Raw genomic sequence first — 26,692 nt, 5'->3', positions numbered from 1 at the left:
AAAAATAATTTATTGAATCCAAATCGCCAAAACAGGTTAAGCGCTTTCACTTGTAAAATTACAAGCTTCATCAGAACACCATAGCTGGATAACCAGCTCCTTAAATAACATTTTTGGCACAAAATCAGTTTGAAAATCGGTAACTGACTCAAAGGGAGGTAGAGTGAGCTTTACCAATGCAAAGTTAAGGTCCCAGGCTGGAGTAGGGGCTGTCCTGGGTGGTCTTAAGTTTTTGGCCCCTCTGAGGAATTGTTTCAGCAGTAAATGAGAGAAGAGGGGTGGCTCTGTATTATAATGTGCTGAAATGGCCAAGGCATGAATTTTGATGGAAGAAAAGGAAAGGCCGTTGTGAAGCATCTCAGTTAAGTATTGAAGAATGTGTGGTAAATTGGGCACTGTTGTGCCCATCCCCAGAGTCTGGTTCCAGGAACAGAATCTTTTCCATTTTTCAGCATAGGTTTTTCTAATAGTAGGCCTCCTTGCTAAACACGTGTTTTCCAGCTTGTACCAACTCTGCACAGATCCTCGTGGTGGCCTGCAGAGTGATCCAAGCAGCAGAGAGCTAAAAGAGTGACTTTCTACCAGATATAAGTATTTTTTGTGGCTTTCCCACTGTTATTAAGCTAGCGACTGCATTTCGCCTGTTTTACTGCTACTTTAAGTGATTTCTGCATTTTACACTGTTTATTGCACTTTAAGTTACTAATTGTTGCAAATTGTTTCTGTAGGCTACACACTAAAGTGCGCTAGCCGATTTACAGCATTTATAGCATTTACTGTCTGTTTTTTTCCCTTATCTCTGTAATAAAACAAAAAAATCTCTTGTTTTCCCACTTTACTGAACTAGAGTAGTCCAGTTTCAGAGTTGCTGATCCCTGGGCTTTGTTTTAGTTCCTGTTACTGATCCATTGCCTTATTAGGAAGGAGGGAAGTTTCTTTGCTTACCAGTGGGAGTGGAAGCACTGAGCGCCTTTTGTCCGATTTGGTGAAGTTTCAGCCAGAAACTAGTAGTCCATTGGTCGCTTTGGGCCAATTCCTAGCTCCCTTCAGCCCCTGCTATAAAACACGCTAAACTGTACTGCTGATCTAACCAGCATATCCTATAACTGAAAAGTTCATCTCTACTTGATTCCCAAGTAGACTATTCTCTATCTGTAAAGCCTAGCACTTACTCCTACAGTACTTGCACCTTGATAAAGCACTCTTATTATAGATAGTACCCCACCAGCCCAAAACCCACTTCCCCGAGTCCTTTGAAAGTTCTTTATCTACTACTTCTAGTATGTCGAGGGATCAGTTGCTAGTGTCCTCTCCAGCTCAACTGGTGAACCTGGGAATATTGAGGCAATGTTACAATTGCCTCATGTACACAGACAATCCTCTCCTTCTCCCACAAAACACAAATACATGCGAGATGCAACTATACGGCCAAACTGGAGGCTGAGCTCTCAACATAGGACTGGCAAGACCAGACAGGAGGAGAAGGCAACCACACACAATACATACCCAGTCACACATGGTACTATCACAACTTCAAATCATACACATACTCACACAAAGACATACTCGGAGGCTCTGGTCAAAAATTTACCAAAACAGCAGAGGCCACCAAAGCAGACACCCAAACAAATACCACCTCACGACCCAACACATGCAACACATAGACCACACAGTCAGAGTGTCAAACAGTCACAGCCCTTAAGGCCAAACAAAATGCCAGACACACTTGTCATTGGTGATTCCATCGTCAGACACACTGACGCCCCGCCACCAGACTGAGTAAGGAGAAGGTCACAGTAAGCTGCCTGTCGGGCGCTAGAATCCGCCACAACGCAAGCACTCAGGTCTCTCAACAGCAGGTACAATGCGACTCGCACACCGTCATTGTCCACGCTGGTGTCAACGACCTGAGACGCACCTCCTTGGACTACATGAAAAGGGACGTCGAGGAGCTCTCTGATTATGTAGCCCAGGCAGGTATGACCCTGACCTTGAACAGTATCCTACCTTCACCTAGAATGATGCCACAATACAGTGATAAGATGATCAGCTTTAATAATTGGCTTAAATTCTGGTGTCATTCAAAGGGGATCCAATGTCTGTCTGCCTGGGATGACATGCTGGACAAGCCACGCTCATAGGGACGGCTTGCACCTGTCACCCTGGGCTTCCGGATATTGGCAAAGGCTCTTGCCACCCCATAGTGCCTTTTTAGGCAAGGCTCAAATTCTAAACCTACCACCCTAGAACACCAAAAGGAAAAAACTAAGGGTAATGCTGCTCAATGCCAGAAGTCTCAATCTCAAGATGCACGACTCGAGGCCCTTCTCAATATGGAGAACATCGATGTCTGTGCTGTGACAGAAACCTGGTTCAAGGCTCCTGAGAGCACCCCAGCACTAACAGGTTTCACCTCATATCATCCGCCCCAAAATCCGGACAACACCAAGAAAGGAGGGTGTCCATATTCATAAAGGACACCCACACCTCAAGGTTGGTGGCAACGCACGATGCATCTGAGACCATCCAGGTGCAATTAACCATAGGCAAGACTGCTCTGCAATTTGTAGCATGTTACAGGCCACCCTCTCAAACTCAGGAACCTCACATGGCCTTCCTGAAAACATTGGAGGATAAATGTATCTCCAAACACCATCATACTAGGTGACTTCAACTACCCTAATATAGACTGGGAACACTACTCAAGCCCGAACACTCTAACCCAAAGATTCCTGGAGTTCATAAACTCAAATGCCATGGAACAACTAGTCACCATCCCCACAAGAGGTGAAAACATACTTGATCTCATCATCACGAACATGGGATCAAAATGTTCAACACCGAAGTATACCCTCACTGGTGAGATCAGATCATAAACTAATCTCGCTGGAGGTCCTCATCCCGCCCCACCTGAAACAAAAAGACCACAGTGAAAAACTTCTCAAAAGCCGATTTCACACTTCTAAAAACTAGTGTGGTCTCCTTTAAGGCCCCTGAGCCAGTGGTAAACATTACTCAAACCGCTGAATCACTTACAAATGCCTTCTACCAGCACCTACAGGACTGCATGGATCAGGCAATCCCAAACAAAACTAAGACTCTCTGTACCAAAGGCAAGCGCCCAGTCTGGTGGACCCCAGCCATAAACAAGCTCTACAACAAAAGGAGGAAGCTACTACAAGATAGAGCAAAATCCTTGAAAGGTAAGACACCTTTGATCATTATAAGTAAAAACTAAGAGCTCTCATAAAATCATCCAAGGCAAATTTTGAGAGAAAAATCACCAAGGACTCTAAAGACAATCATAAGGCCTTCTTTAGCTATGTTAGAAACCTAGGAGGAAACTCCCAGATATGCTCAGAATTAGTTCAAAATGATGTGAAAATTACTGAACCTACACACATTGCTAACATACTGGCTGACAGGTTCAGTGCAAACTTCTCCTCCCCAAAAGGAGAGATATCTATTCCAGAGGATTGTAGCCCCCCAAACATCTCCAACGCCCAGGTGAGAACTGCCCTCACTAAGGCAAAACACAGCATCCATGGGACCGGATGGTGTCCCCGGCTGTGTGCTTCATGAACTCAACGAGGAATTAAACCCACAGTTAGGACAGCTGTTTAATCTTAGCCTCACCTCAGGATACGTACCCAAGGAGTGGCGACACACTGTGGTCCCACTTCATAAGGGCGGTGCCTCCACAGACCCTGGAAATTACCGCCCATTAGCTTGACAAGCCTTATCTGCAAAGCCATGGAGAGGATCATAATGGAACTCATAAATAAAGACATAGGGAACTTGCAGACTTTGGATCCAACCCAGTTTGGCTTTGTCAAAGGCAGATCCTGCCTCTTAAACTTGGTTGACTTTTTCGAGACAGTCACCAAGGCCATTGATGAGGGAAAGGCAGTCCATACAGCCTACCTCGACCTGGCAAAGGCCTTCACACAATACCCCACTCAGGTATCATCGAAAAACTCATCAGCTTGAATGTAAACCCATACATCACAAGATGGGTTGCAAACTGGCTAAGCGACAGAACCCACAGGGTCAGAGTTGCTGGAGCCATGTCAGACTCAAAGCCTGTCACAAGTGGTGTCCCACAGGGCTCAGTCCTGGGTCCACTCTTGTTCGGCATCTACTTTTCTGAAGTACAAGCAAACACAGGAGGGTTATGGCTGACAAAGTTTGCAGATGACTGCAAACTGGGCCATAGTCGAAAACACATCTGACACAGATATCCTCCAGAAGGGCCTCACAGAAACGGATAACTGGTGCCAGAGCCATGGCCTGAAGTTAAACGCCAAAAATGCATAGTCATACCCTTCGGAAAAACAAGGTTACCCCTAGCTACCATATAGGTGACAATCCACTGAGCACAGAAAAGTCATCAGGGATCTGGGGACCCAAGTTGACAGTAGTCTTCGTTTGACACTCATGTTGCTAAAGTAGTTAGGAAAACCTTCTATATCGCCCACCTGATCATGAAGGGATTCACATCTAGATCAAGGGAGGTCATCGTCCCCTGTACTCATCACTCATTAGACCTATGATTGAGTACAATGCCCGCTCGAATGTATCTGACCAGACACCTGATGCAGCTTGAAAGGCCCCAAAAGTTCCTCACCAAAAGGATAAAGGGTCTCAAAATATGTCTTATGCTGCCCGACTGAAAGAACTCCAGCTTTATTCAGTCTCATACCGCTTGCTCAGAGGTGACCTGTGCCTGACATATAAGGCCATGTCAAACCCAGATTTGATGAATATGCTTCACCTCAAAAATCTAGATCCCTCAGAACCACATGGGAGGGCGGAGACTTAAACCTTGACACGGTTATAAATAGAACGTGCTGGAGGGACAGATTCATCACCCAGAGACTCCCTATGCTGTGGAACAAAATCCCGGTACATGTGAGGCAGAGCACCTCGCTGGCCTTGTTCAAGAGGAATCTTGACCAATGGATGGGAGATCGCAGATATACACCAGGGATTACTTCAGTGTCACTGCTTGACAGAGGCACAGAAAAATGATAGGCATAGTTTTTATTCAAACTAAAGGGGTGGCGAAAGCCACATAACTATGGGCTAGGCTTATAAATGCCCTTGGGCAGATAGCCTAGTATGAACCTATGAACCTATGAACCTATGAACCTATAACTTCCTTACTTAGGGATGGTAACAGATCAGGTAATTAGCCAGGCTGCAAGGTTCAGGGCTTGAAGCTGTGGGTGCAGAATCTGCCCCCCCCCCGCTAGGACAGCAGGGCAGGGGTCTGAGGCAGGTGCCATGGTACCAGCAGTGACACACTGCGCAAGAGGGGGTACCAGTGTTGGCATGGCCAGTCTGGTGCAATGAGTACTGTCTTTGGTTTGTCCCGTTTGATCTTTAGTAGCACTCTGGAGAGGACAGGCAGAGGGGGAAAGGCATAAACTCAGGCTTTTCCAGGTGAAGGACAGGGCATCCACTTTCCAAGCTTGTCTGTGGGGAGTCTTTGTGCAGAATTTGTCCAACTGGTAATTCTGAGGGGAGGCAAACAGGTCTATCTCTGGGCTCCCCCATTTGTTTCTCAAAATGTTGAATATCTTTGGTTCCAGTTTCCACTTGTGTGGGTCCATGAGATTTCTGCTCAGGTCATCTGCCAGTGTATTTAGCTTGCCTGGCAGGAATTGAGCTTCTAGTTGCACTTGGTAGCTCAAGGCTGTATTCCACAGAGCCATGGCTAGTCTGCAGGGAGGGTAGGAGTGGGTTCCCCCCTGCTTATTTATGTACCATGTAATAGAGGTGTTGTCCGTCTTTACCAATAATTGTCCTGGAAGAATGTGGTCCTTGAAGGCTGTCAGAGCATTCTGTACAGCTAACATTCCTTTTTGATTGATATGCAGGTGCATTTGACTCTGGTTCCATTTGCCTTGAATGCACTGCCCTGCCAAGTGAGCACCTCATGCATAGTCTGATGCATCTGTTAAGGTTTGGGCGGCAGGGGGTACAGTGAATGGCAGTCCCTTGTGGTGGCAGGCCTCTGCCGACCAAAGGAACTGTCTTTAAACAAGGGATGATAGGAATCATGGATTCTAGGTCCTGAGAATGTTGACACCATAGGCTTTTTAGATAGCATTGTAGTTTCCTCATACACAATCTTGCATATGGAATTAGTAGAATGCAAGAGGCCATGAACCCCAGAGCTTGCAGTATTTTCCTTGCAGATAGCTGGGTCTTTGTGGCCAGCAGTTTGAAGTAGGCTGTCAAATAAAACTTTTCTCTGGCGTGAGGTAGGCCATCTGGGAAGTTGTATTCAAACTTGCTCCCAGGAATACAATTTGTTGACAGGGTACTAGATGTGATTTATTTTTGTTTATGGTGTACCCCAGAGAAGTTAGTCACTTCTTTACAAATGCCAGATTTAGTAGTATGTCCTGGCTTTCTGCCCGAAATAGACAATTGTCCAGGTATGGGTATATTTGAATATTTCTTTGCCTGCAAAATGCAATTACTGGAGCTAGGCACTTTGTGAATACCCTGGGTGCAGAAGATAAGCCAAAGGGCAGTGCAGAAAGCTGATAGTGCATGTAGCCTGCTCTGAAGTGTAGGTATCTTCTGCAAGATTCCCTTATTGGGATGTGCAGGTAGGCTTCCTTTAAATCCATTCTTGCCAACCAGGCATTTTTGCCTAGCATGGGAAACAGCTGATGAAGAGTTAGCATTTTGAATTTTGGGATTACCAAAAAGGTGTTGATAGACAGGTCCAGGATAGGAAGCCATAAAAACCTTTCCCCCATTCCTCTTCCGGGACAGGTTGAATAGCCCCGATGCTTAGAAGAGAGAGAACCTGCTTTTGAGTCTCTGCCCACTGATTTGGGGGTAGGTTTGGCCAACCATTCGGGGTTGGTAAGGCGTGGAAGTGGATCCTTGTATCCTTGGGAAACTGTTTAAAACCCATTTGTCTTGAGTAATGAGTTCCCAGTTTTTTGCATGCAGGGTAATCTTTCACCCTAAAGGAACAGTCAGTTCAGCAGGGCTTGGAAGGTTTAAAGTTAAGTCATTGTGACAGTTTACCATAGGGGGTGTCTTACTACTTCCAGCTTTGGAAGTGGGAGCCCCCCACTGCTTAGGGCTGTGAGTACCTTGAGACTGAAGCCTGGGTGGTCTGCTGGTTCTGGGTTTGGACTGGAAGAGGCAGGAAAGGACCGATTCTTAGAAGGCCACTGTCTACTAAATCTAGGAAGCTGTACTTGCAGGAAATCTAACAGTTTGCATAGATTTAGCTTTTTCCTCCATTTTTCTTTAAGGATGACTTCTGCTTTGTTGCCAAACAGGCGGTCTTGGTTTAAGGGAGCATCTAGTAATTTAGCTTTAACATGATCTGGCAAAGATTGCTCCTTAAGCCATGCATGCCTTCTAAGTACAGACCCAGTGACAGCAGCCATGCAAGATGCCTCTAATGAATCAAAGCCACATTGCAAAGTATGCTTTCCAACTTGTTCAGCAGAATGCATCAAGTCCTGTAAGTCTATTTTCAGCACAATCAGGAATCATTTTCTGTTTAAGCACTGCAATAATATGCTGCTGATACTTTAACATATGAAACTGGCAGTTTAAGGCCTTAATGGCCAAAGTTGCAGAAGTGTATACCTTCTTACCCAATCTGTCCAGGGCCCTGGAATCTCTATTAGAGGGGGTAGGGTTTTTGACAGTAGTGGCCTTAATGCCTTTGGGTCCCTGTGAAATAGTCTCAGGATCCACAGTAGGATTCTTAAAGAGGAACTTGAGTCAGGTACTCTAATACCAGTCAGGTTTTCTGGGAGCAGGAGGTAAAGTGTCAGGGGCCAGGCTAGACTCCAAGAAGGCATCATCTACAATGTCCAGTACAGGAAGGATAGCTAAAGGCCTATGTTGAGGTAGGAGTAAGAATTCCCTAAGCCTCTTTTTGGAGTCAAGAGTAATCCTGGCTTTCCCAGCGGAAATGCTCCCTAAGAGTATGCAAAGTTTCAAAGGAGAAATCCTCTGGAGGGGAAGCAGAGGGAATGGAGTCCTCTGCATCAGAATCCTCATAGGTAGATGAGGGCAACTCCTGGTCAGAGAAACAGAAATTTCAAAATCCCGATCAGAAGAATCAGAAGGAAAATCAGTTCTTGGTCTCAGAGGGAGAAGGGTGGCTTCCCCTGCTTAGAGTAATAAGGTCTTCAGACATTCTTATTTTTTTTTAGGCATAGGGGCTTGACCATGCAGTCTGGGCGTCTGTTTTCTAGGCGTGGATCGAGTTTTAGGCCTTGAAGAAGATGGCATTGGTTTAATATGCATGTCAGTAGGCCTGAATACACCCTCAGAAGCTGGTGCCTGCACAGTGGCTCTGGACCCATACAAGGTAGAGACATCCGCAGGCTCCACAGTCGAAGCATCTCGCAGCATTCCAGACTCCGAATGGGTCTCAGTAGAAGCCTGCGAATCTGAAGTAGCGGGAATTAGGGGTTGCGAAAGCGCCTCACTGAGAACTGGCGACTAGCTTAGCAGAAGCATAGTCAGCAGCTTTGGACCTATGCAGTCTATCTTTGCATTTTTTCGGAATGCCGGTAGTCGGGTGGCTTACCGAAGTCATTTCTGGATAACTGAACAGAGCACCAAAATATTTAGATGTGAAAATGACGAATAGTTAGAGGTTTGAATAAGGAACAAAACCGATAGCGAGGGAAGTCATGGTCTGGGCCTAAGCAAGGAATGCAGTATGAAAGAAATCTTTGAGGTATTTGCTTTCAACAAGAAATAGAATGGTTAACTTTTACTGACATCGGTTTAGAGCAAGAAAAATGATCCACAATTGGGTACTTGGCTTAGCTGAAGACTTTGGATGTGAAACTTGAAAACAAATATTTCAGGAGTCGGCTGACCGGCACTTGCGAACTGCTTCTGCTTCGGGCACCGCATGGCAAGAAAGACTGATGTAATGGCGTCTGTTACATGCTTTATACCCCTGACTACCTGATGTCATGGAAGATGAGAGAGCAACCGATGCAGGATCCAAGACTTTGATAATCAGGCCAACTGTGGGTTACCTGCAAGCAGATAACCCAAATGTAATGACTGCAACAGTGAAACATGAACATCGGGTCTCGGTAGCAGCCTGCAAAATCCATCGAAGCGGGCATCAAGGGCTGCAAAAGTGCCTCACTGAGTACCAGCAAACTGGAGACTAGCTTAACGGAAGCGTTTTTGGCAGTTTTGGACCTGTGCAGTCTGTCTCTGTCTTTATCTTTACATTTTTTCAGAAGATCGGTAGTCTGATGGCTTACCGAAGCCATTTTGGAATAAGGAGACAGAGAACAAAAGTATTTAGCTAAAAATAAGGGCCCAAAAACGAATAGTTTGGCCGTTGAACAAAGCACAAAACCAGCAGCGAAGTACATCATGGTCTGGGCCTAAACAAGTGATGCAGTAAGAATGGAAGTGTGTGTGGTATTTGCTTTCCACAGGCAAGACAATTGTTAACTTTTTCTGACATCGGTTATAGCAAGAAAAAAAGGATCTCCAACAGGGTACTTAGCTTTAGAAGACTTCAATTTCGGAAACTAAAACTAAGGTAGCGGCCGACCAGCACTTGTGCAAACTGCTTCTGCTCTGGGCTCCTCAGCAAGAAAGACTAATGTAATGGCATCGGCTGCCTGTTTTTATACCACTGATGACCTGACGTCAGTCCTGAAGTGACAGCAACCGATGCAGAAATACTAAGCCTCTGGTATTCAGGCCAACAGAGGGCTACCCCTGGGAGGATAACCGAAGTGTGATGACTGCAAAGTACAGTTGTGTAGACTTACCATAAATGTAGATGTTAGAGTGTATTCACTGTTGCAGTCATTTCATTTGGGTAATCTGCTGTCAGGTTGCACTCAGTCGGCCTGTAACAAAGTCTTGGGTCCTGCGTTGGTTGCCGTCCCTTCTTCCATGACACCAGGGGTATAAAACATGCAGCAGACGCCATTACATCAGTTTTTCTTGCCCCAGATGTCAGGTGCCTCCCTAATGGGAAGCAAATAAACATAAAAACACGAAGGTATACCTCCAACAAAAAGCAAATACACCAAAAAGGCTTTTAAGCATAGTAAAGGAAAGCAGAGGTATAGCCAGAAGGAATTAGGGGGCAGGAGGGAGGGTAACCAGGACTGCAACAGTGAATACACTCTTAACATCTACATTTATGGCAAGTGTACAAAACTGTACTATGTTCTTTGGGTTTCACTGTTGCAGTCATTAGATTTGGGTAGATTCCCAAAGCTATGGTTGGGAGGAGGAGTTTATATAGCATTAGGGCCAGCTATAAGGCCCTGCAAGACAGCAGTGGCAAAGCCAGCTCTGGATTTAGAGAAAATTGGCAAATGATAATGCTTGGTGAAAGTATGTACAGAACTCCAGGTAGCAGCTTCTAGGATGTCCCTGGTAGGAACACCTCTGAGAAAGGCTGCAGAAGTAGATGCAGCCCTGGTGGAGTGAGATATCTGATCCCCTGGGGGATAGGTTTTCCATGGTGCTTATAGCATAAATGAATGCAATGGCTTATCCATTTAGAAATGGTTTGTTTTGAAATAGCCTTCCCCTCTGCCCCTACAGCAAATGCTACCAGCAGTTAAGATTTTCTTCGAGGTTTAGTCCTGTCCAAGTAGAATCTAAGTTGTCTGTGCACATCCAAGGAATGCAGAATCCATTCAGCTTTGTTCTGTGGTTTGGGAAAGAATGTTGGAAAATGAATGGACTGATTAGGAGCCACACTGGATACCACCTTGGGCATGAAGAATGGATTGGTCCCGAGTGACACCCAGTCCGCATGAAAGACGATGAAAGGCTCCACTGTCATAAGGGCCTGTAATTCAGATATCCTTCTAACTGAAGTGATTGCTAAAAGGAAGGCTGTTTTCCAAGAAAGAAATTTTAAGTCTGCAGTAGCAGCTGGCTCGAAAGGAGGTAGAGTGAATTTCTCCAATACAAAAGATCCCAGGCAGGGGTTGGAGCTCTCCTGGGTGGTCAAGTTTTTTGCCTCTCTATGGTACTGCTTTAGCACAGGATGAGAGAAGAGGGGAGGTTCTGTGTTATGAGCTGAAATGGCTGAGGTGTGGATTTTAATGGAGGAAAAAGACAAGCCCTTGTGAAACATCTCAGTTAAGTATTGCAAAATCTGAGGTAATTGGGCTCTGCTGTGCTCATCCCTAGAGATTGGTTCCAGGCACAGAACCTTTTCCATTTGTCAGCATAAGATTTTCTAGTACTAGGTCTCCTTGCCTCTAAGATGACATCCATCACAGGTTTGCCAAGGGATGAAAAAGGGTGAATTTAAGTGATTAGCCAGGCTGCAAGTTTCAATGTTGGAAGCTGAGAGTGCAGAAAATGGTTCTCCTGCTGGGACAGCAGGGAAGGGGTCTGAGGCAGGTGCTATGGAGATAACTGCGACACACTGCACAGGAGGGGGTACACCAGTGTTGGTGCGGCCAGTCTGGAGCAATCAAGATAATCCTTGGTTTGTCCTGCTTGACTTAGTAGAACTTTGGAGAGCAGAGGCAGCGGAGGGATGGTGCAGACAAAGGTTTTTCCAGCTGAAGGACAGAGCATCCACTTTCCAGGCTTGTTTGCGGGGGAGTCCTTGTGCAAAACTTTTCCAACTGGTAGTTCTGGGGGGAGGCAAATAGATCTATATCTCGGCTCCCCCATTTGCTTGTCACTGAAAATCCTTGGTTCCAGTTTCCACTCGTGTGGGTCCATGAGGTTTCTGCTTAGTCTGCCAGTGTATTTAATTTTCCTGACAGGAATTGAGCTTCTAGGTGCACTTGGTAGCTCAAGGCTGTGTTCCACAATGTCATGGCTAGTTTGCAGAGGGGGTAGGAATGTGTGCCCCCGCTTGTTTATGTACCACATAACTGTGGTGTTGTCAGTCTTTACACCATTAGTTTTCCTGGAAGAATGTAGTCCTTGACGGCTGTCAGAGCATTCTGTACAGCTAACATTACTTTGATTGATATGTATGTGCATTTGACTTTGGTTCCATTTGCCCTGAATGCACTTCCCTGCCAGATGAGCCCCCCATGCATAGTCTGATGCATTTATTGTTAGGGTTTGGGTGGCAGGGGGTAGTGTAAATGGTAGTCCCTTGTTTTGGTGGCAGGCCTTTGCCCACCAGAGGAACTGTAGGCATAGACAAGGTATGATAGGAATCATTGTTTCCAGGCTGTGAGAATGCAGACTCCATAGGCTTTTTAGATACCACTGTAGTTTCCTCATGCAGTCTTGCATATGGAATTAGAAGAATGCAGGAGGCCATGAACTCCAAGGCTTGTATTGATCTTGCAGACAGCAGGGTTTTTGTGGACAGTTTGAAATAGGTTACCAAATGAATTTGCTTTTCTGGCGTAAGGTAAGCCATCTGGGAAGTTGTATTCAAGCTTGCTCCCAGGAATGCAATTTGCTGACAGGGTGCCAGTTGTGATTTCTTTAAGTTTATGGTGTACCCCAGACAAGTATGAACCCTTTTTTTTACAAACGCCAGATGATTTAAATGTATGCCCTGGCTTTCTGCCTGAATTAGACAATCGTCTAGGTATGGGTATCTTTCAATACTTCTTTGTCTGCAAAATGCAATAACTGGAGCCAGGCACTTTGTGAATACCATGGGCGCAGTAGACAAGCCAAAGGGCAGTGCAGAGAACTGATAATGCGTGCAGCCTGCTTTGAACCATTGGTATCTTCTACAAGATTCCCTGATTGGGATATGCAGGTATGCTGCTTTGAAATCTAGTGTTGCCAACCAAGCATCTTTGCCTAGCATAGGAAGTAATTGAAGAGTCAGCATCTTGAATTTTGGAATTTCCAGAAAGGGGTTTAGAGTAGACAGGTCCAGGATTGGACGCCATGATTTGTCTTTTCTGGGTACCAGAAAAAGTCTGGAGTAGAAACCTTGTCCCTTTTCCTCTTCTGGTACCAGTTGAAAAGCCCCCATGCTTAAGAGGGAAAATACTTGTTTTTGAGCCTCTGTCCACTGTTTTGGGGGCAGGTCTGGCCACCCATTTGGTGTTGGCAACGTGTGGAAATGAAATCAGTTTCCCTGGGACACTATTTAAAACTCATTTGTCCTGGTTTATGAGTTTCCAGTTCTTTGCACCAAGAGCAATCTTTCCCCTCCAAAGGGGCAGTCAAAAGATTAAGTGCTTGGTACTTTTTAGTCAGAGACTGTTTACCATAGGGGGGTGTCTTATTTCCAGATTTGGAAGCTGAGGACCCCCACTGCTTGGTTCTGAGAGTCCCCTGGGACTGAAATCTGGGGTTTGTGCTGTGCCTGGGTTTGGCTTGAGAAGACCTGGAAGGGACTGGAAAGGACCAATTCTTAGTAGGCCAGTGCCTACTAAATCTAGGAGGTTGCACTTGTACAAAATTTTTAACAGTTTGCATAGATTTAACTTTATCTTCCATCTTTTTAAGAACTTCTTCAGCCTTGTTGCCAAACAGGCGGTCCTGATTTAACATGATCAGGCAAAGGTTGCTCCTTAAGCCAAGCATGCCTTCTAAGCACAGACCCAGTAACAGCAGCCCTGCAAGACGCCTCTAAAGAATCAAGACCACATTGCAAAGTATGTTTTCCAACTTGTTCAGCAGAATGCATTAAGTCCTGTAAATCTTTATTTTGCACACAGTCAGGAATCATCATTTTCTGTTTAAGCAGTCCAATAACATGTTGCTGATATTTTAACATATGAAATTGGCAGTTTAAAGCTCTGATTGCCAAGGTTGCAGAAGTATAAACCTTTTTATCCCATCTATCCAGCATCCTGGAGTCTCTATCAGAAGGGGTAGGATTTTTAGCAATAGAAGCCTTAAATTACCTTGGGCCCCTGAAAAATAGTCTGTGGATCTGCAACAGGATTTTTGAAAAGGAACTTTATTAGGAGCAGCAGGCAGGGAATCAGGGGCCAAACTGGATTCAGAGAAATCAACAACGTCTAGTACAGGAGGTATAGCCAAAGAGTCAGAAAAAACTGAATCCTGATCAGAAGATAAATAATCAAGCTCAGCTCTAGGCCTCCTAGAAGGGGGGGGGGTGACTACCCCCGATTAGAGTTATTAGATCTAAGGCCATTTTTATCATTTGTTTTTTTTTTTTTTAGGCATAGGGGCCTGAACATGTGGCCTGGGTGTCTGTTTTAGACATGGATCGAGATTAAGGCCTTAGTAATGAAGGTGTCATTTTAATATGCAAGTCTGTAGGCCTGAATACACCCTCAGAAGCCGGTGCCTGCACAGCGGCTCTGGATCCATCCAAGGTAGAGACCTCCACGGGTTCCATAGTTGGAAGTATCTCGTGGCATACCAGACTCGGAATGGGTCTCAGAGGCCTGCGAATCAGAAGTAGCACTTATCAGGGGCTGCAAAAGTGCCTGAGTACCGACGAACTGGCGACTGGCTTAGAAGAGTAGTCGGTAGTTTTGGACCTCGACGGCCTATCATTGCATTTTTTCGGAATCCCGGTAGTCGGATGGCTAACAGACGACATTTCTGGATAATTGAACAGAGAACCGAAATATTTAGAGGCAAAAATATACCGATGACTGATAGTGCGCTGCTTAAATAAAGCACAAAACCAACAGCAAGGTACGTCGTTGTCGGGGTCTAGGCAAGGAATACAGTACGAACGAAAATCTGAGGTATTCCACAAGTAATGCAATTATTAACTTTTACTGACATCGGTAAGGAGCAAGAAAAAGTTTCCCCAACGGGGTACTTAGCTTTAAGTTGAAGACTTCGGCTCTGAAACTCAGAAACGAAAATTTCAGGAGTCGGCCAGCCAGCACTTGCAAACTGCTTCGGGCACCACATGGCAAGAAAGACTGATGTAATGGTGTCTGCTGCATGTTTTATACCCCTGACAACCTGACATCATGGAAGAAGGGACAGCAACTGATGCAAGACCCAAGACTTTGTTAATCAGGTTGACTGAGGGCAACCTGACAGCAGATTACCCAAATGTAATGACTGCAACAGTGAAACACGAAGAACATCAGTGAAACACAAACATCTGTTCTGTTATTTGAAATGGTGATTTTGAAATTATTTAACAGCTTAGTTATGAGAGGCTGCCCTTGCATGTATGCTAGGAGAACAGCGTCATATGTTTTACATTACTGTTTAACTGATAAGCATCTTGATTTAACTGAATGAAAGTTTTAAAATGTATGGAAATAAAAAAATCAGAAAGTATACAAACACCCCAGATGCAGCTAGCCCACTTACAAAGCTAAATTTGGGAAAACTAACAAAGGGAAGGTGGGTAGAAGGAGGCCACAGCCTGAAGCATGTATTAACATATATACAAACAAATACTGTATGGTAGGGTTCCAAACATCAGCTATTAGGTCAACCAATACCATCTGGAATACCAACAAGAGGTAGAATCAATGACCTGACTGCAGATGCTATCCCTGTTCGACATCTACATTTATGGTAGGTACAAAACTGTACTCTGCCTAGTTCAAGGATGCATCTGCAAGCATAACAAATGGGTAGAATACCATAGCCAAACTAGGAGGTAAGAAGAAGCCTTATGGTAGTTAGTCATAAGATAAATACAGCAGTGGGCTGTAGTGGCCTGATCTAGAGTTCTATGGTTCTGGTGAATGCTTGGTTCAATGTAGGGACGGACAGAATCCATATCCTTCTCATCCAACCTTGTTTGCCACCTTTGAAGAAATTGTTTTTAGTGGCTGTATCTCTTAGTAGAATGACAGGTGCTGTCTCGTGGAATTGGTTTTTCCTTGGTAGGGGTTGCTCATAAGCTGCTATTTCCTAGAGTTTTTTTCTGTAATTGTTTGGAAATTGCTTTTCCTGTCCTTGTAAGCCGCCTCAATACTAGAAGCTGGTCAGTTTTTCTGTTACCTTTGTGAGTGTGGCTGTTGCATAGGGTAAAATAAATCAGTTTTAGAAACCACTTTTAGGTTGTCCAGGGTAGGAATGCAACTCTTATTAGTTTTCCTATGGAAGTTCTCTTCCGTTCTGGTGAAATGGGAAAAAGAAATTAGGTAGGCTGATTGCCTGCCTTAAAAGAGACTCTAGATACCACCTTTAGATGTGCATGTAGGATAAAGCCTCATGGACTGTATCTTGATGGAAGATTAGAAGGGTCAGGTAAAAATTAACTGTCAGTTCAAACATGCCTTATGCTAGTAATTGCCAGTTTAGATTGAGTTTTCCATGATGAAGTAGAGAGAGTTTTAAAGGCTGCTGGATCGTGGATCGGTTGTGTCAATTTTTGCGCACGTTTCAGGTTCTGTAGATGACTAATGTCTGTTAGCCTGGAGGTTTTACATTTATGATCCCTCTTTGGAATATGTTGAGAAGATAAGCTCTGTCCATTCTCAGGATCTAAGCTGTATTCTATGCTGTTACCTGCACATCTTTTCTTGATGGAGGAATAGAGGCCTTTCTGTAGAAGCCAAGTCATAGGGTTGGATCTTAGCACATCTTAAGTCGACACATCTTTTCCTCTTCTTTGGGATAAGTCTGGAGTTGAATTTCTGTTGTTTGGATGTGTTCTTCTTGCAAGGTGTCTGGTGTTTTCAAGGATAATGTCTTTTATTGACCACATTCAAGTCTGCAATAGTTGCTGTTATGTGATGCTCCAGGTGGTCAGTTGCAAGGTTCCTAATGAATACCTCTTGATGTTCAAGTTGTTCTGAGTTAACAATTATCCTTGGGAAGTCTCTTGTGTTTCAATGATACCCTGCCTCAGCAAAAGAGGTGGAAATGCCACCCTGTCTAAGCCGAGCTCAAGGACCATCCTGACGTGTGGTTTGATTGGGTGGTACCTTGCATCAAAGGAAGAGGTGGAAATGCATTCTTTGTCATGCCTTTCCAACTGTAGGATATTTTGTCCACAAACCATGTGTGTGGGTGGTGGCGGAGCTTGGTGTCTTTGACATGGTGATTGTTCTGCCGCACGAATAGTGCTATTGTCTTTAGGGTGTTTTTCTTGCAGATGGCCTTGAAGATAAACTCAGTAGTATACATTCGCGGTCAAGGGTTAAGTCATCTGTCATACATGTCTGATAGGGTGTTTTCTTGTTGATATGTCTGCTGTCTGTTGATTGTGTAGCTCAGGAGCCATATTCCCTTGGTCCAGGTCTGGTCTTTCTAGTTGAATCTTTGTTTCTGGTTTTGTTGATGGTGGCTGATTGCTGGGTGTTGTCTGTCCTTATCATTAAAAACATATCATTGAGGAATGGTCTGCTGCGTCCATTAAGTGATGGTTTGGTTTGCTTAGGTCTTGTTGGGTTGTGTGCAGGTTGAGCTGGTCTGGGTTCCACAATTTTGTATGCATTTGAAACTAACATGTGCTTCCAGCCTAGGAAAGCTTTATTTGTAGATGGTCTGGTTTGTTTGAAATTTTTCAGAATGTACTGCCTTACTTTGACTGGCATGCTTTGGCATGGGGTAGGGATTATGCATCAGGCATGGATTATTGGAATTTCGGTTTCTAAGCTGTGCCTGTGTGTTTGCTGTGCTTTGTTAATGCCCAGAAGAGAGGGTAGTTCTCTTTTTCTGCGCAGTTAGGAACATGATTTGTTTTTGTGTCAAGGCCTCAAGTACTTTGGTTGTCTGGATGACTGCTTTGTCAGTCTGAAGAAAATTAAGACTGAGTTGTATCGGCTTGTAGTAAGCAAAGAATGCCATTTGTTGTGTCAGGGTTCAGCTTGCTTGTTTTTCATTTTCTTGTCTGGGATCAGGCATGGAATACTTTGGAAATTGACTGTATCCCAGGGCAGCCTGTGGCAATTTGGTGGCATGTAAATCTTTTGAGGAGAAAGTAGATGTTTGCTGGCAAAGCTGAATGCTGAGAATGCAATAAATTAAAAATGCTCAAGATTCGCAATGTATCTTATTACTGATGCCAGGTGCGGTATGAATGCTCTGGATCTAGTGCCTAATAGTAAGGGCCTGCCCCAATTGATACACTCTTGATCCTGCAAGAAATCTAGTGTTCTTCTGCACTGTATAGCATATTTTGGGACGGGGCCTCCAATCTAGTTTAGGTCAGCCGAACGGTGAAGTTCTTGGTACTTCTCTTTACTGTAGACTAGAAGTTTTGAATTTCTTTCCTATACCCTGTGTTTAAGGTACCTTCCACGAGATTAGGTCTTTTGTTTTTCTTTATATTGGTATTAGGTTTTCCTGTTTAGTTGATTTGGAGAGTTCTGTTTTTGGTACTTTGGGTTACTGGTAGTGTGTGTGTGGTGGTCTGTTTAGAGCTTCTTGTTTTTGATTTTTTTGTGATGTTGGCATGAATCTTTTACTTTTAAGGTGTGGAAGTCCTCTTTCCGTATTCATGTGCTGCAAAATCCACTGTCTTTGTGATATAGTGCCACTTTTCCTGCACTGCCTGTGTCTTGGTCTGTGCTGTGCTGTGTGTTGCCCCCTGGTCTGCCCCTTGCGCCAAGTCTGGAATTGTCCTCTGGCTACCTCACTCTCTGTGGCTGAGCTCCTCTTTGCCAATTACGCTGCTCCCAGGCACTTTGAATTGATTAGAGGTCTAGAGCCTTGGCAGAGCGCTGGGCTGAACTTAGGAGTCTCCCTAACTGTTTGTACAGATTTTGCCTTTCTATTTTTTTTCTCTTCCTTTCTTGCAGAAATCCTTAACTGTTTGTACAGATTTTGCATAGCCTCATCTTTCTTTCATTACTTGCTGAGTAAATAGACTGGCCTTCCATGCAGGCCATTCTTTCAGCTCATCGGCCCATGATGTCACTAGCCTGTTCCATCAACCATGCATGCCATCTTATCACTGTGCCAGTCATGGCTACCCAATGAATGTTCCAGTGCATCATAGCCACATTTTAAGGAATATATACTATTTCTTATCTAAGGAATCACATTTCTAAAACATATTGATCATCTAAGGAATCAACTGACAGCTTCTAAGCTCTAGCTGAAGCATTCACTCTGTATTTCATCATATGAGAGGTGTAGTTTTCCCCATCTATTGAGAGAGTAGAGGAGGTTTGGTCTTTTTCCCCATCTGAGGTTACCTGATTCCCTTCAGAGGATGAAGTCTTTTTGCTGAGGAGTGGGGCCTTGTATAGGTGGTGATGATAATCTGGGCACCCTCATCTAGTCGGTTGGGCAGGTGGTGATGAGTCAGAGTGCAGCCTCCAAATGCAAATGCATCATCCACAATAGCAGCATCAGGAGCAGCAAATAGCTAAGGGCCTATGTTAGAACAGCAGAAAGGTCCTAAAAGCTTTCTTGGAATCTTGTACCTCTTGTCCCCTGCCATTGGAATTTTTCTGAATCTGAGGCATATAAGGTTTCTCAAGAAAAATTCTCTCTGGTGGAGATGATTCTCCAAAGGAAAGCAACCGAATCTTTCAAAAGAGAAATGGATTCTGGCTGATCTGTAAAAGTAAAGTAGAAATCATCAGGAAGAGAGGACAAATGTCTGGGTTCTCCCAAGAATCAGGTCTCTTTCAGAGGCTCGGAGTCTCTGCTCTAGGTCTCTTTTTCTGCTAGGATCCCTAATTAAGGCCCCTAGACTGGGATCCCCTAACAAGGTGTTGTAGCGGAGGAGAGGGGCGGAGTGGGGGGGCTTGAGCACTTTTTTGGCTTTGGGGGCTTTTTTGGCCTTGGCAAACCACAGTGGCTGCTTTTGGCCCTGGCAAAGCAGCCCACAGCCATAGAGACATCCGGCCTAGCAGCACTAATGCATATAATAGACACACAGTAGTAGGCAAAACTTCAGAGGCCACTAGGAACCACAGGTTCAGTGAGGAACTTCAGAGCGTTCGGCTTCTAAGGTAGCGAGCCCAGTATTTCGCGGATTCGACAAAGATTGACCGCGTTTCGCTTCGCCGGAACAGAGACACTCGCGCGGAAACCCACCGTTCGTCGTGTCAAACCGGCGCTTTGTTTTCTGTCTTTTCTTTGTGCTTTTTACCAATTAAAATATAAGCAAAATCTGACGCATAATGGGCAAAATTCGAGCCAGCCGGCCGGCAGCAGCTAAAGACCGACGCTTGCCGCTCGGCCGAGCTGTAAAGGTGCTCTGCTGCAGGCTGCTAGAGTGGCGGTCTGCAAGGTAGGTAGGTAGGCAGTAAGATTGGAAATCTTTAACTTTTATTTGTTTAAACTGTTGTCAAAAAACTTTTTCTGACATCGGCTGAGGCAAAAAAGAGTCCCCAAACAGGGTGTCGTCGTAGTGGTATTTTGGAGATCTCCCGCAGTAGTAATCTCTGCTCTGCTTGGATCTACCACTTGCTAAGCGCCACAAGGCGAAAAGGCCGCCGTTGATGCCTTTTTGATGCCGCCATACCAAGACCAGAGATGACGCCGGGTACATCGACATCCCGATAAGGACGGACAGACTTCAACCGGGGTCGACCGAAGGGCTCTATGACAGACAAACAATTTGTTATGACTGCAGATGCATCCTTGAAGGACATCATCTGAGTAATGCTCTGTTGAGTACGTTAACCACTTTCTAAATGTAAATTATTTTTTGTCAGCGTAATTAGCTGCTGGGTTAGATCTAGGATTTCTAATGCTTTACTAACCAGATTCTTTTTGTCTTGTGATTCTGCATGGCCTGTCTGATATGTCTCAGTATTCTGTTCTGCTGACTCAAGCTCTTATGTACTTCTGATAAAGAGTTTGCATATGTTGTTTAAACTTTCTGAACTCTGTCTTTTAGAAGTTTATTACATTCTCAGTTCACTGTGAATCTTGTTTCGGTTCATCTGTTTCGTACTGTGCAGTGACTTTATACCACTTTTGTCTAACAAGATGTACAGACGATTCTGTCAATAACTGATTTGACTACTGTTGAAAACTCTGAAATTAACATGTGGTGACAGGACATAATGCAAGTGTATGACCCTTATCTGGTTGTTTACCATTAACAGTCTGAACTGTATGACACTATACAGAAAGGTGTTTCAGATGACTTGCACAACAAACATTTATTGTCATACCAATTATGTTTCTGTTTAAGATGCCAGTCAAACATAATACATCTACACAATTCCTGACTGTCAACTTGCCATAAATAAGGTTTTACATTTGCTAATATGTTGTTTATACAACTTCTGTAGTCTAAAATTGACACAATAATAGTAATACTGTGTTTACTACCTTTTTCACTAGCCTGATGTATGGCACTCGTGCTGTTATGTAACCACAAAAATTTGCTTACCAAGTCCACGAAAACTTTAGATGGCCAGTCTGGTTGCCATAGATGGTTGGAAAACTTCTGTAGTTACTTGATAAGCTGGTAAAACAAATCTGGCACTTGCAGATTCGAACCTGAATTTTCACCAGCCTGGAAAATTTATGGCACTACTTCCTGCATGGCAACATATGAGGAACTGTACTGCTGCAAACTGTTTTGAAACTGAAATGCTCCTATTCAGGACTCAATTACGCACATAAACATTAGTTACTGCGCTTTCACTGAAGTGACCTTATACAAGGCACAGGCACCACTCCCTGTGTTTGGATGTAGGCAAGGCTCGCCATTGAAAAGTTATTTAAAATGAATGAGGACTGTCTTGTCTTACTAACTGAGACTGCAGACTGCAGCTCTGTGTTAGTGCCTAGTAATCATTAGCTGCTGTTTTAGTGCCTTGTAAAAATCAAAGTCTGGTTAGTGCACAAACTTTGCAGATTAACCTTTTAAACTTCACGCAGAACTATTGAAGTAACATACAACAGACATGTATGACACTGTACAGTTTACAGTCTTCAAGTTTGCTTTTCCTACAACATGAAAGATGTTCTCCATTAAGCAGATCTAACAACAAATCAGATCTAGCATCATACACTTTACTGTCCTTTTACACGAAAGCAGTCTTTTGATGTTGATGTAATGCAGTTTGTTTGAACCTTCCAAAGTCAGTATTTTGGTTTCTGATGTCACACAGTTTGTTGTTAAGCTACTTTGTGTTCTTGTTTCAAAGGTGAATTACATGACCGTTCAGTAAGTTGTCCTTGCCTCATACCCGGTTCCTTCCGCGCACCTTTGTCTCAGGAATTCATTATCTGTAATCCTTGAAGCTTGTACTAAACTGTTACACAAGTTAATGCCTCTTAAGGAGTTATCCTCATCAGCTTTCTCACGCTGTACCAGACCCTCATGTTTTACAGATGAATACATTTTTTTTTACTTATTTGATTTTTAGCCGAGAACAGTTTAACCCTTTAATATATGTACGCTAGCAGACAGAAATGTATACATCCTACATGTATTCTAACAGACAGAAGTGTATGCATCTAACTAGCAAACAGGTGTACATGCACTAATTTTACTACATATATATTTTATTAAACAAAAGCATATATATTGTCTATATACATCTAACGAGGACTTTTCTTTTGTTGTACAACTTGTTTAATTTTGAATTCCACCAGAGTGGTTTGTTTGAGTTAGTTTTTGGCTTACTTCGGGTAGGCACAGTAGCTTCTATTCAATCACGGACATGATTATACAAAGCTTCTGTGAATTCCACATCGGCTGCTGTGTTACTTGGCTTTGTAGGGGCTTCACGTTTTGACAGCTTACCTTGGAGTAGTTTCTACCTTGTACAGGGTTTGCTGGGGGTTACAAAACGGATCCTTATTTCAAAAAAGGACTGCTCTGTGGTCTGACCTTACCAGAGAGGACATGATACTGGGAAGTAAGCAGCATTCACCCATATTTGTGAGTACTAGGTCCATTATGTTTGCACCTTTAGCAGGCATACACACTAACTGGTCCAGGGTATTTGTTTGTGAGATAATTTAAACCCCTCAGGAGTATGGCATTTGGTTGAATGGAGAGTTTCTCCAATAGGTCTAACTATGAGATATGGATTTCATAGGCCATAGAGGGTGACCTACAGCTTGCTAGTATATGGTATGGAACTTCCTCCCTGGTAATCTGGACATGGAGGAACTCAAGTGCATTATGCTGTTTAACCAACCTAGAGGTATGCTTGTTTTTGATGTTTGACTAAAAGTAAACTCTGATACCACTTCAGACATAAAAGAATTAGTTCTCAAACAAACTCAGTCTCTGTGAAAAATGAGGTTAACCCACTACAAGACCGTGCAACTCAGATACTCTTCTTGCAGAGGGCAGAGCAACTAGTAAAACTAGTTTCCATGTTAAGAACCTCCCGTCAGCCAGATGACAGGTTTCAAATGGAGCAAGTGCTAGCTTCTCTAACACAAAATTAAAATCCCAAAGAGGAGCCGCCAATTTTCTTGGAGGTCTGTAATACATTCCCATGTCAAAATGCATTTTGAAAGGAGTAATGCCTTGAAAGAGGGGGATCCATGGACAGACATGCTGAAATGGCTGACTAACCTTGACAGGGGACTAAAAGGCCATAGGATAGTAACTCATTGTAAGATCAGAGAACAGCAAGCCCTGAATAGGTGCTGGTTATGTTGCTGCCTTTTCCGTTTCCTAATATATAATTTTCTAGTCGAACCTTTCTTGCCTCCATTATTACCTGTTGCATGTCTGTAGTAAACAGGTGCCTAAAAGGCATTAAGATCATCCAGGTAGTCAACTGAAGTAGTCTGATGTATCCTGACCCCATCCTGACCCCAAACACCACCCCACCCTGACCCCAAACACCCCTGTTTTTGTATGAGTAGATCCAGTCTGTGAGGACACTTGTGGTTAATGCCCCTAGCCATTTCCAAAAGGGAGAAAGTACAGTTGTGTACACCTACCATAAATGTAGATGTTAGAGTGTCTTCACTGTTGCAGTCATAACTGTAGGGTGCTCCTGCCGGCAGGCAGCCCGAGGTCGGCCAGAATTCCAAAGTCTGGGTCTGGAGTCGGCTGTACCAGCTAGTACCCTGACGTCAGAACGTAGAGGTATAAAGCCGACAGCCGACGCCATCTTCTCCAGCCTTTCTTGCCCCAGATGTCAGAAACCCCCAACAAAGAAATCAGAAGGTGTCCAAATAGAAACACAAATACACCACAAAGGAAGTGGAAGAGAGACCAAGTGAAAAAAAAATAGAGGGGATTGGTGGGAGGGAAACACCGACTGCAACAGTGAAGACACTAACATCTACATTTATGGTAGGTGTAAACCACTGTACTATGTTCTTCGTGTTTCACTGTTGCAGTCATAACTGTAGGATAGAATCCCAAAGCTGTGAATGAGGGAGGAGGTTATGCAGAAGGGGCAGCTTGAAGACCCTGCAAAACAGCAGCGGCAAAGCCAGCCCTAGACTTAGAATACAAGGGGAGATTATAGTGCTTAGAAAAAGTATGCACTGAACTCCAAGTGGCAGCTTCCAGAATGTCCCTGGTAGGTACTCCTCTGAGAAAGGCTGCTGAAGTGGCAGCTGCTCTCGTAGAATGACTTCTAACAATACCTGGAATGAGTTTCCCATGGTGAGAGTAACAAAACCTTATTCCATGAGCAATCCATTTGGAAATAGTTTGTTTGGAAATGGCCTTGCCTAGAGAACTGGAGGCATAAGAGATAAGCAATTGATCAGATTTCCTGAAACCTTTAGTTTTGTCCAGGTAGAATCGTATCTGTCTGTGTACGTCCAATGAATGCAAGATCCTTTCCCCTTTATTTTGAGGATTAGGAAAGAAGGTAGGAAGGTGAATAGTCTGATTTAGAGCCACCTTTTAAATCGCCTTAGGCATAAATGTAGGATTGGTCCTCAAGGAAACTCTTCTTGGTGGAAGATAAGGTATGGTTCCACAGCCATGAGAGCTTGTAACTCTGACACCCTTCTGGCAGAAGTCAATGCTAATAAGATAGCTGTCTTCCAGGATAAGAACTTGATATCCGAAGCAGCAGCAGGCTCAAGGGAGGTAAAGTAAGCTTCTCCAAAACATAATTAAGATCCCAAGCTGGAACAGGAGGAGTTCTGGGAGGTCTTAAATTCTTAGCCCCTCTCAGAAATCGTCTCACTAGCTGGTGAGAAAAAATGGAAGGATCAGTGTTGTAATGAGCCGAGATAGAAGAAGCATGGATTTTAATGGAGGAAAAGGAGAGGCCTTTAAGCAAAAGACCTGAGAGGTAAAGTAAAATGGAGGAAATATCAGGTGAAAGAGGATCAGAACCTCGATCCTGCATCCAAATACAAAATCTTTTCCATTTAGAAGCATAAGATTTTCTAGTGCTAGGCCGCCTAGCTTCTAAAAGAACATCCAAAACTTGTTTGGGAAGAGAAGAAGGAATCAAAGGCCCTTGTAGAGCCAAGCTGCCAGGCATAGAGTCTTGATGTGAGAGTGCAGCATCTGACCCTGATGCTGGGACAGAAGAGAAGGGATCAGAGGTAGAATCCATGGAGGTTCCAAGAATAGGTGTTTCAAAGTTGGATACCAAAACTGCCTTGGCCAATTTGGAGCCATCAGAATGATAATCTTTGGTTTGTCCTGTTTTAATTCAGTAATACCAGAGGCAGAAGAGGAAGAGGAGGGAAGGCATATCCCGAAAGATTCCTCCAGCTGAATGACAGGGCATCCACTTTCCACGCTGTTTTGTGGAAGGACCTGGTGCAAAAGAGAGGCAACTGATGATTGAGATGGGATGCAAACAGATCTGAGGACAACCCCAAACCGCAGTAATTCTGCAGAACAAGTTGGGGTCCAGCATCCATTCGTGAGGATCCGACAGGTTCCTGCTTAGACTGTCTGCTAAGAGGTTCTGTTTTCCTGGAATGAACTGAGCCTGAAGATGTAGATTCAGATTTAAAGCTGTGTCCCATAAACTCATGGCTAGTCTGCAGAGGGGGTAAGAGTGAGAGCCCCCTTGCTTGTTTATGTACCACATGACTGTGGTGGTCTGTACGAATCAGAAGAGACCCTGGATGTAAAAGATGCTGGAAAGCTAGAAGAGCATTTTGGACTGCCAACATTTCCTTCAAGTTGATGTGCCAGGGAAGCTGCTTCTTCGTCCAAGAGCCTTGCTGGCAAATGTCTAGAAAATGAGCTCCCCAAGCATAATCCGAGGCGTCCGTGGTTATGATCTGAGAAGGTTGAGGCAGACGAAAAGGATTTCCTTCGTTTGAAGCACAAGCCCTGGTCCACCAAAGGAATTCTTTTTGGAGGCAGGGAATCAGTGGAATTGTTGTGTCCAGACTGTGGAAATGCTGTGACCATACACTCTTTAGGTACCATTGAAGCTTTCTCATATGAAGCCTTGCATTTGGAATCAACAGGATGCAAGAAGCCATGTAGCCCAATGCCTGCAGGAATTTCCTTGCAGTGAGCTGAGTTAGAGTAGCCAAGGTCTTGAAAATTGAGGCCAGTTGTAATTGTTTTTCTGGAGTGAGGAAGGCCCTTTGCAAGCTTGTGTCTAGAAGAGCTCCTAAAAAGACCATTTGCTGAGAGGGGATCAGATGTGACTTTGTGTTCACTGAAAAACCCAGAAGAAGTAGACATTGAACAAACTGCAGGTGTTGAAGTAGAAGGTCCTTGCTGTCCGCCTGAATAAGGCAGTCGTCCAGATAGGGGTAAATTTGAATCCCTTGGAGTCTTCAATAAGCTACTACTGGAGCCAGGCACTTGGTAAAGACTCTGGGCACAGTAGATAAGCCAAAGGGCAGTACAGAGAATTGAAAATGCCTCGAACCTGCCTTGAATCGGAGGTATTTTCTGTGTTCCTGCCTGATGGGAATGTGCAAGCAGGCTTCCTTTAAGTCCAATGTCACCATCCAAGCA

The 26,692-nt window shown here is 44.1% G+C and overlaps 1 protein-coding gene across 1 annotated transcript in view; it reads right to left on the bottom strand.

The window, feature by feature from the left end:
* LOC122815927 (angiopoietin-related protein 5-like) overlaps positions 1-26,692 on the bottom strand; it is a 597,255-nt gene that overhangs the window by 363,116 nt on the left and 207,447 nt on the right. The window lies entirely within an intron of this gene.

Source organism: Protopterus annectens, chromosome 11.part0 (genome assembly GCF_019279795.1).
Source record: "Protopterus annectens isolate FY-2018-M chromosome 11.part0, PAN1.0, whole genome shotgun sequence".
Lineage (NCBI taxonomy): Eukaryota > Metazoa > Chordata > Ceratodontiformes > Protopteridae > Protopterus > Protopterus annectens.
The sequence above is the reverse complement of the archived record's forward strand: the minus strand, read 5'-3'. Positions and strand labels throughout refer to the sequence as shown.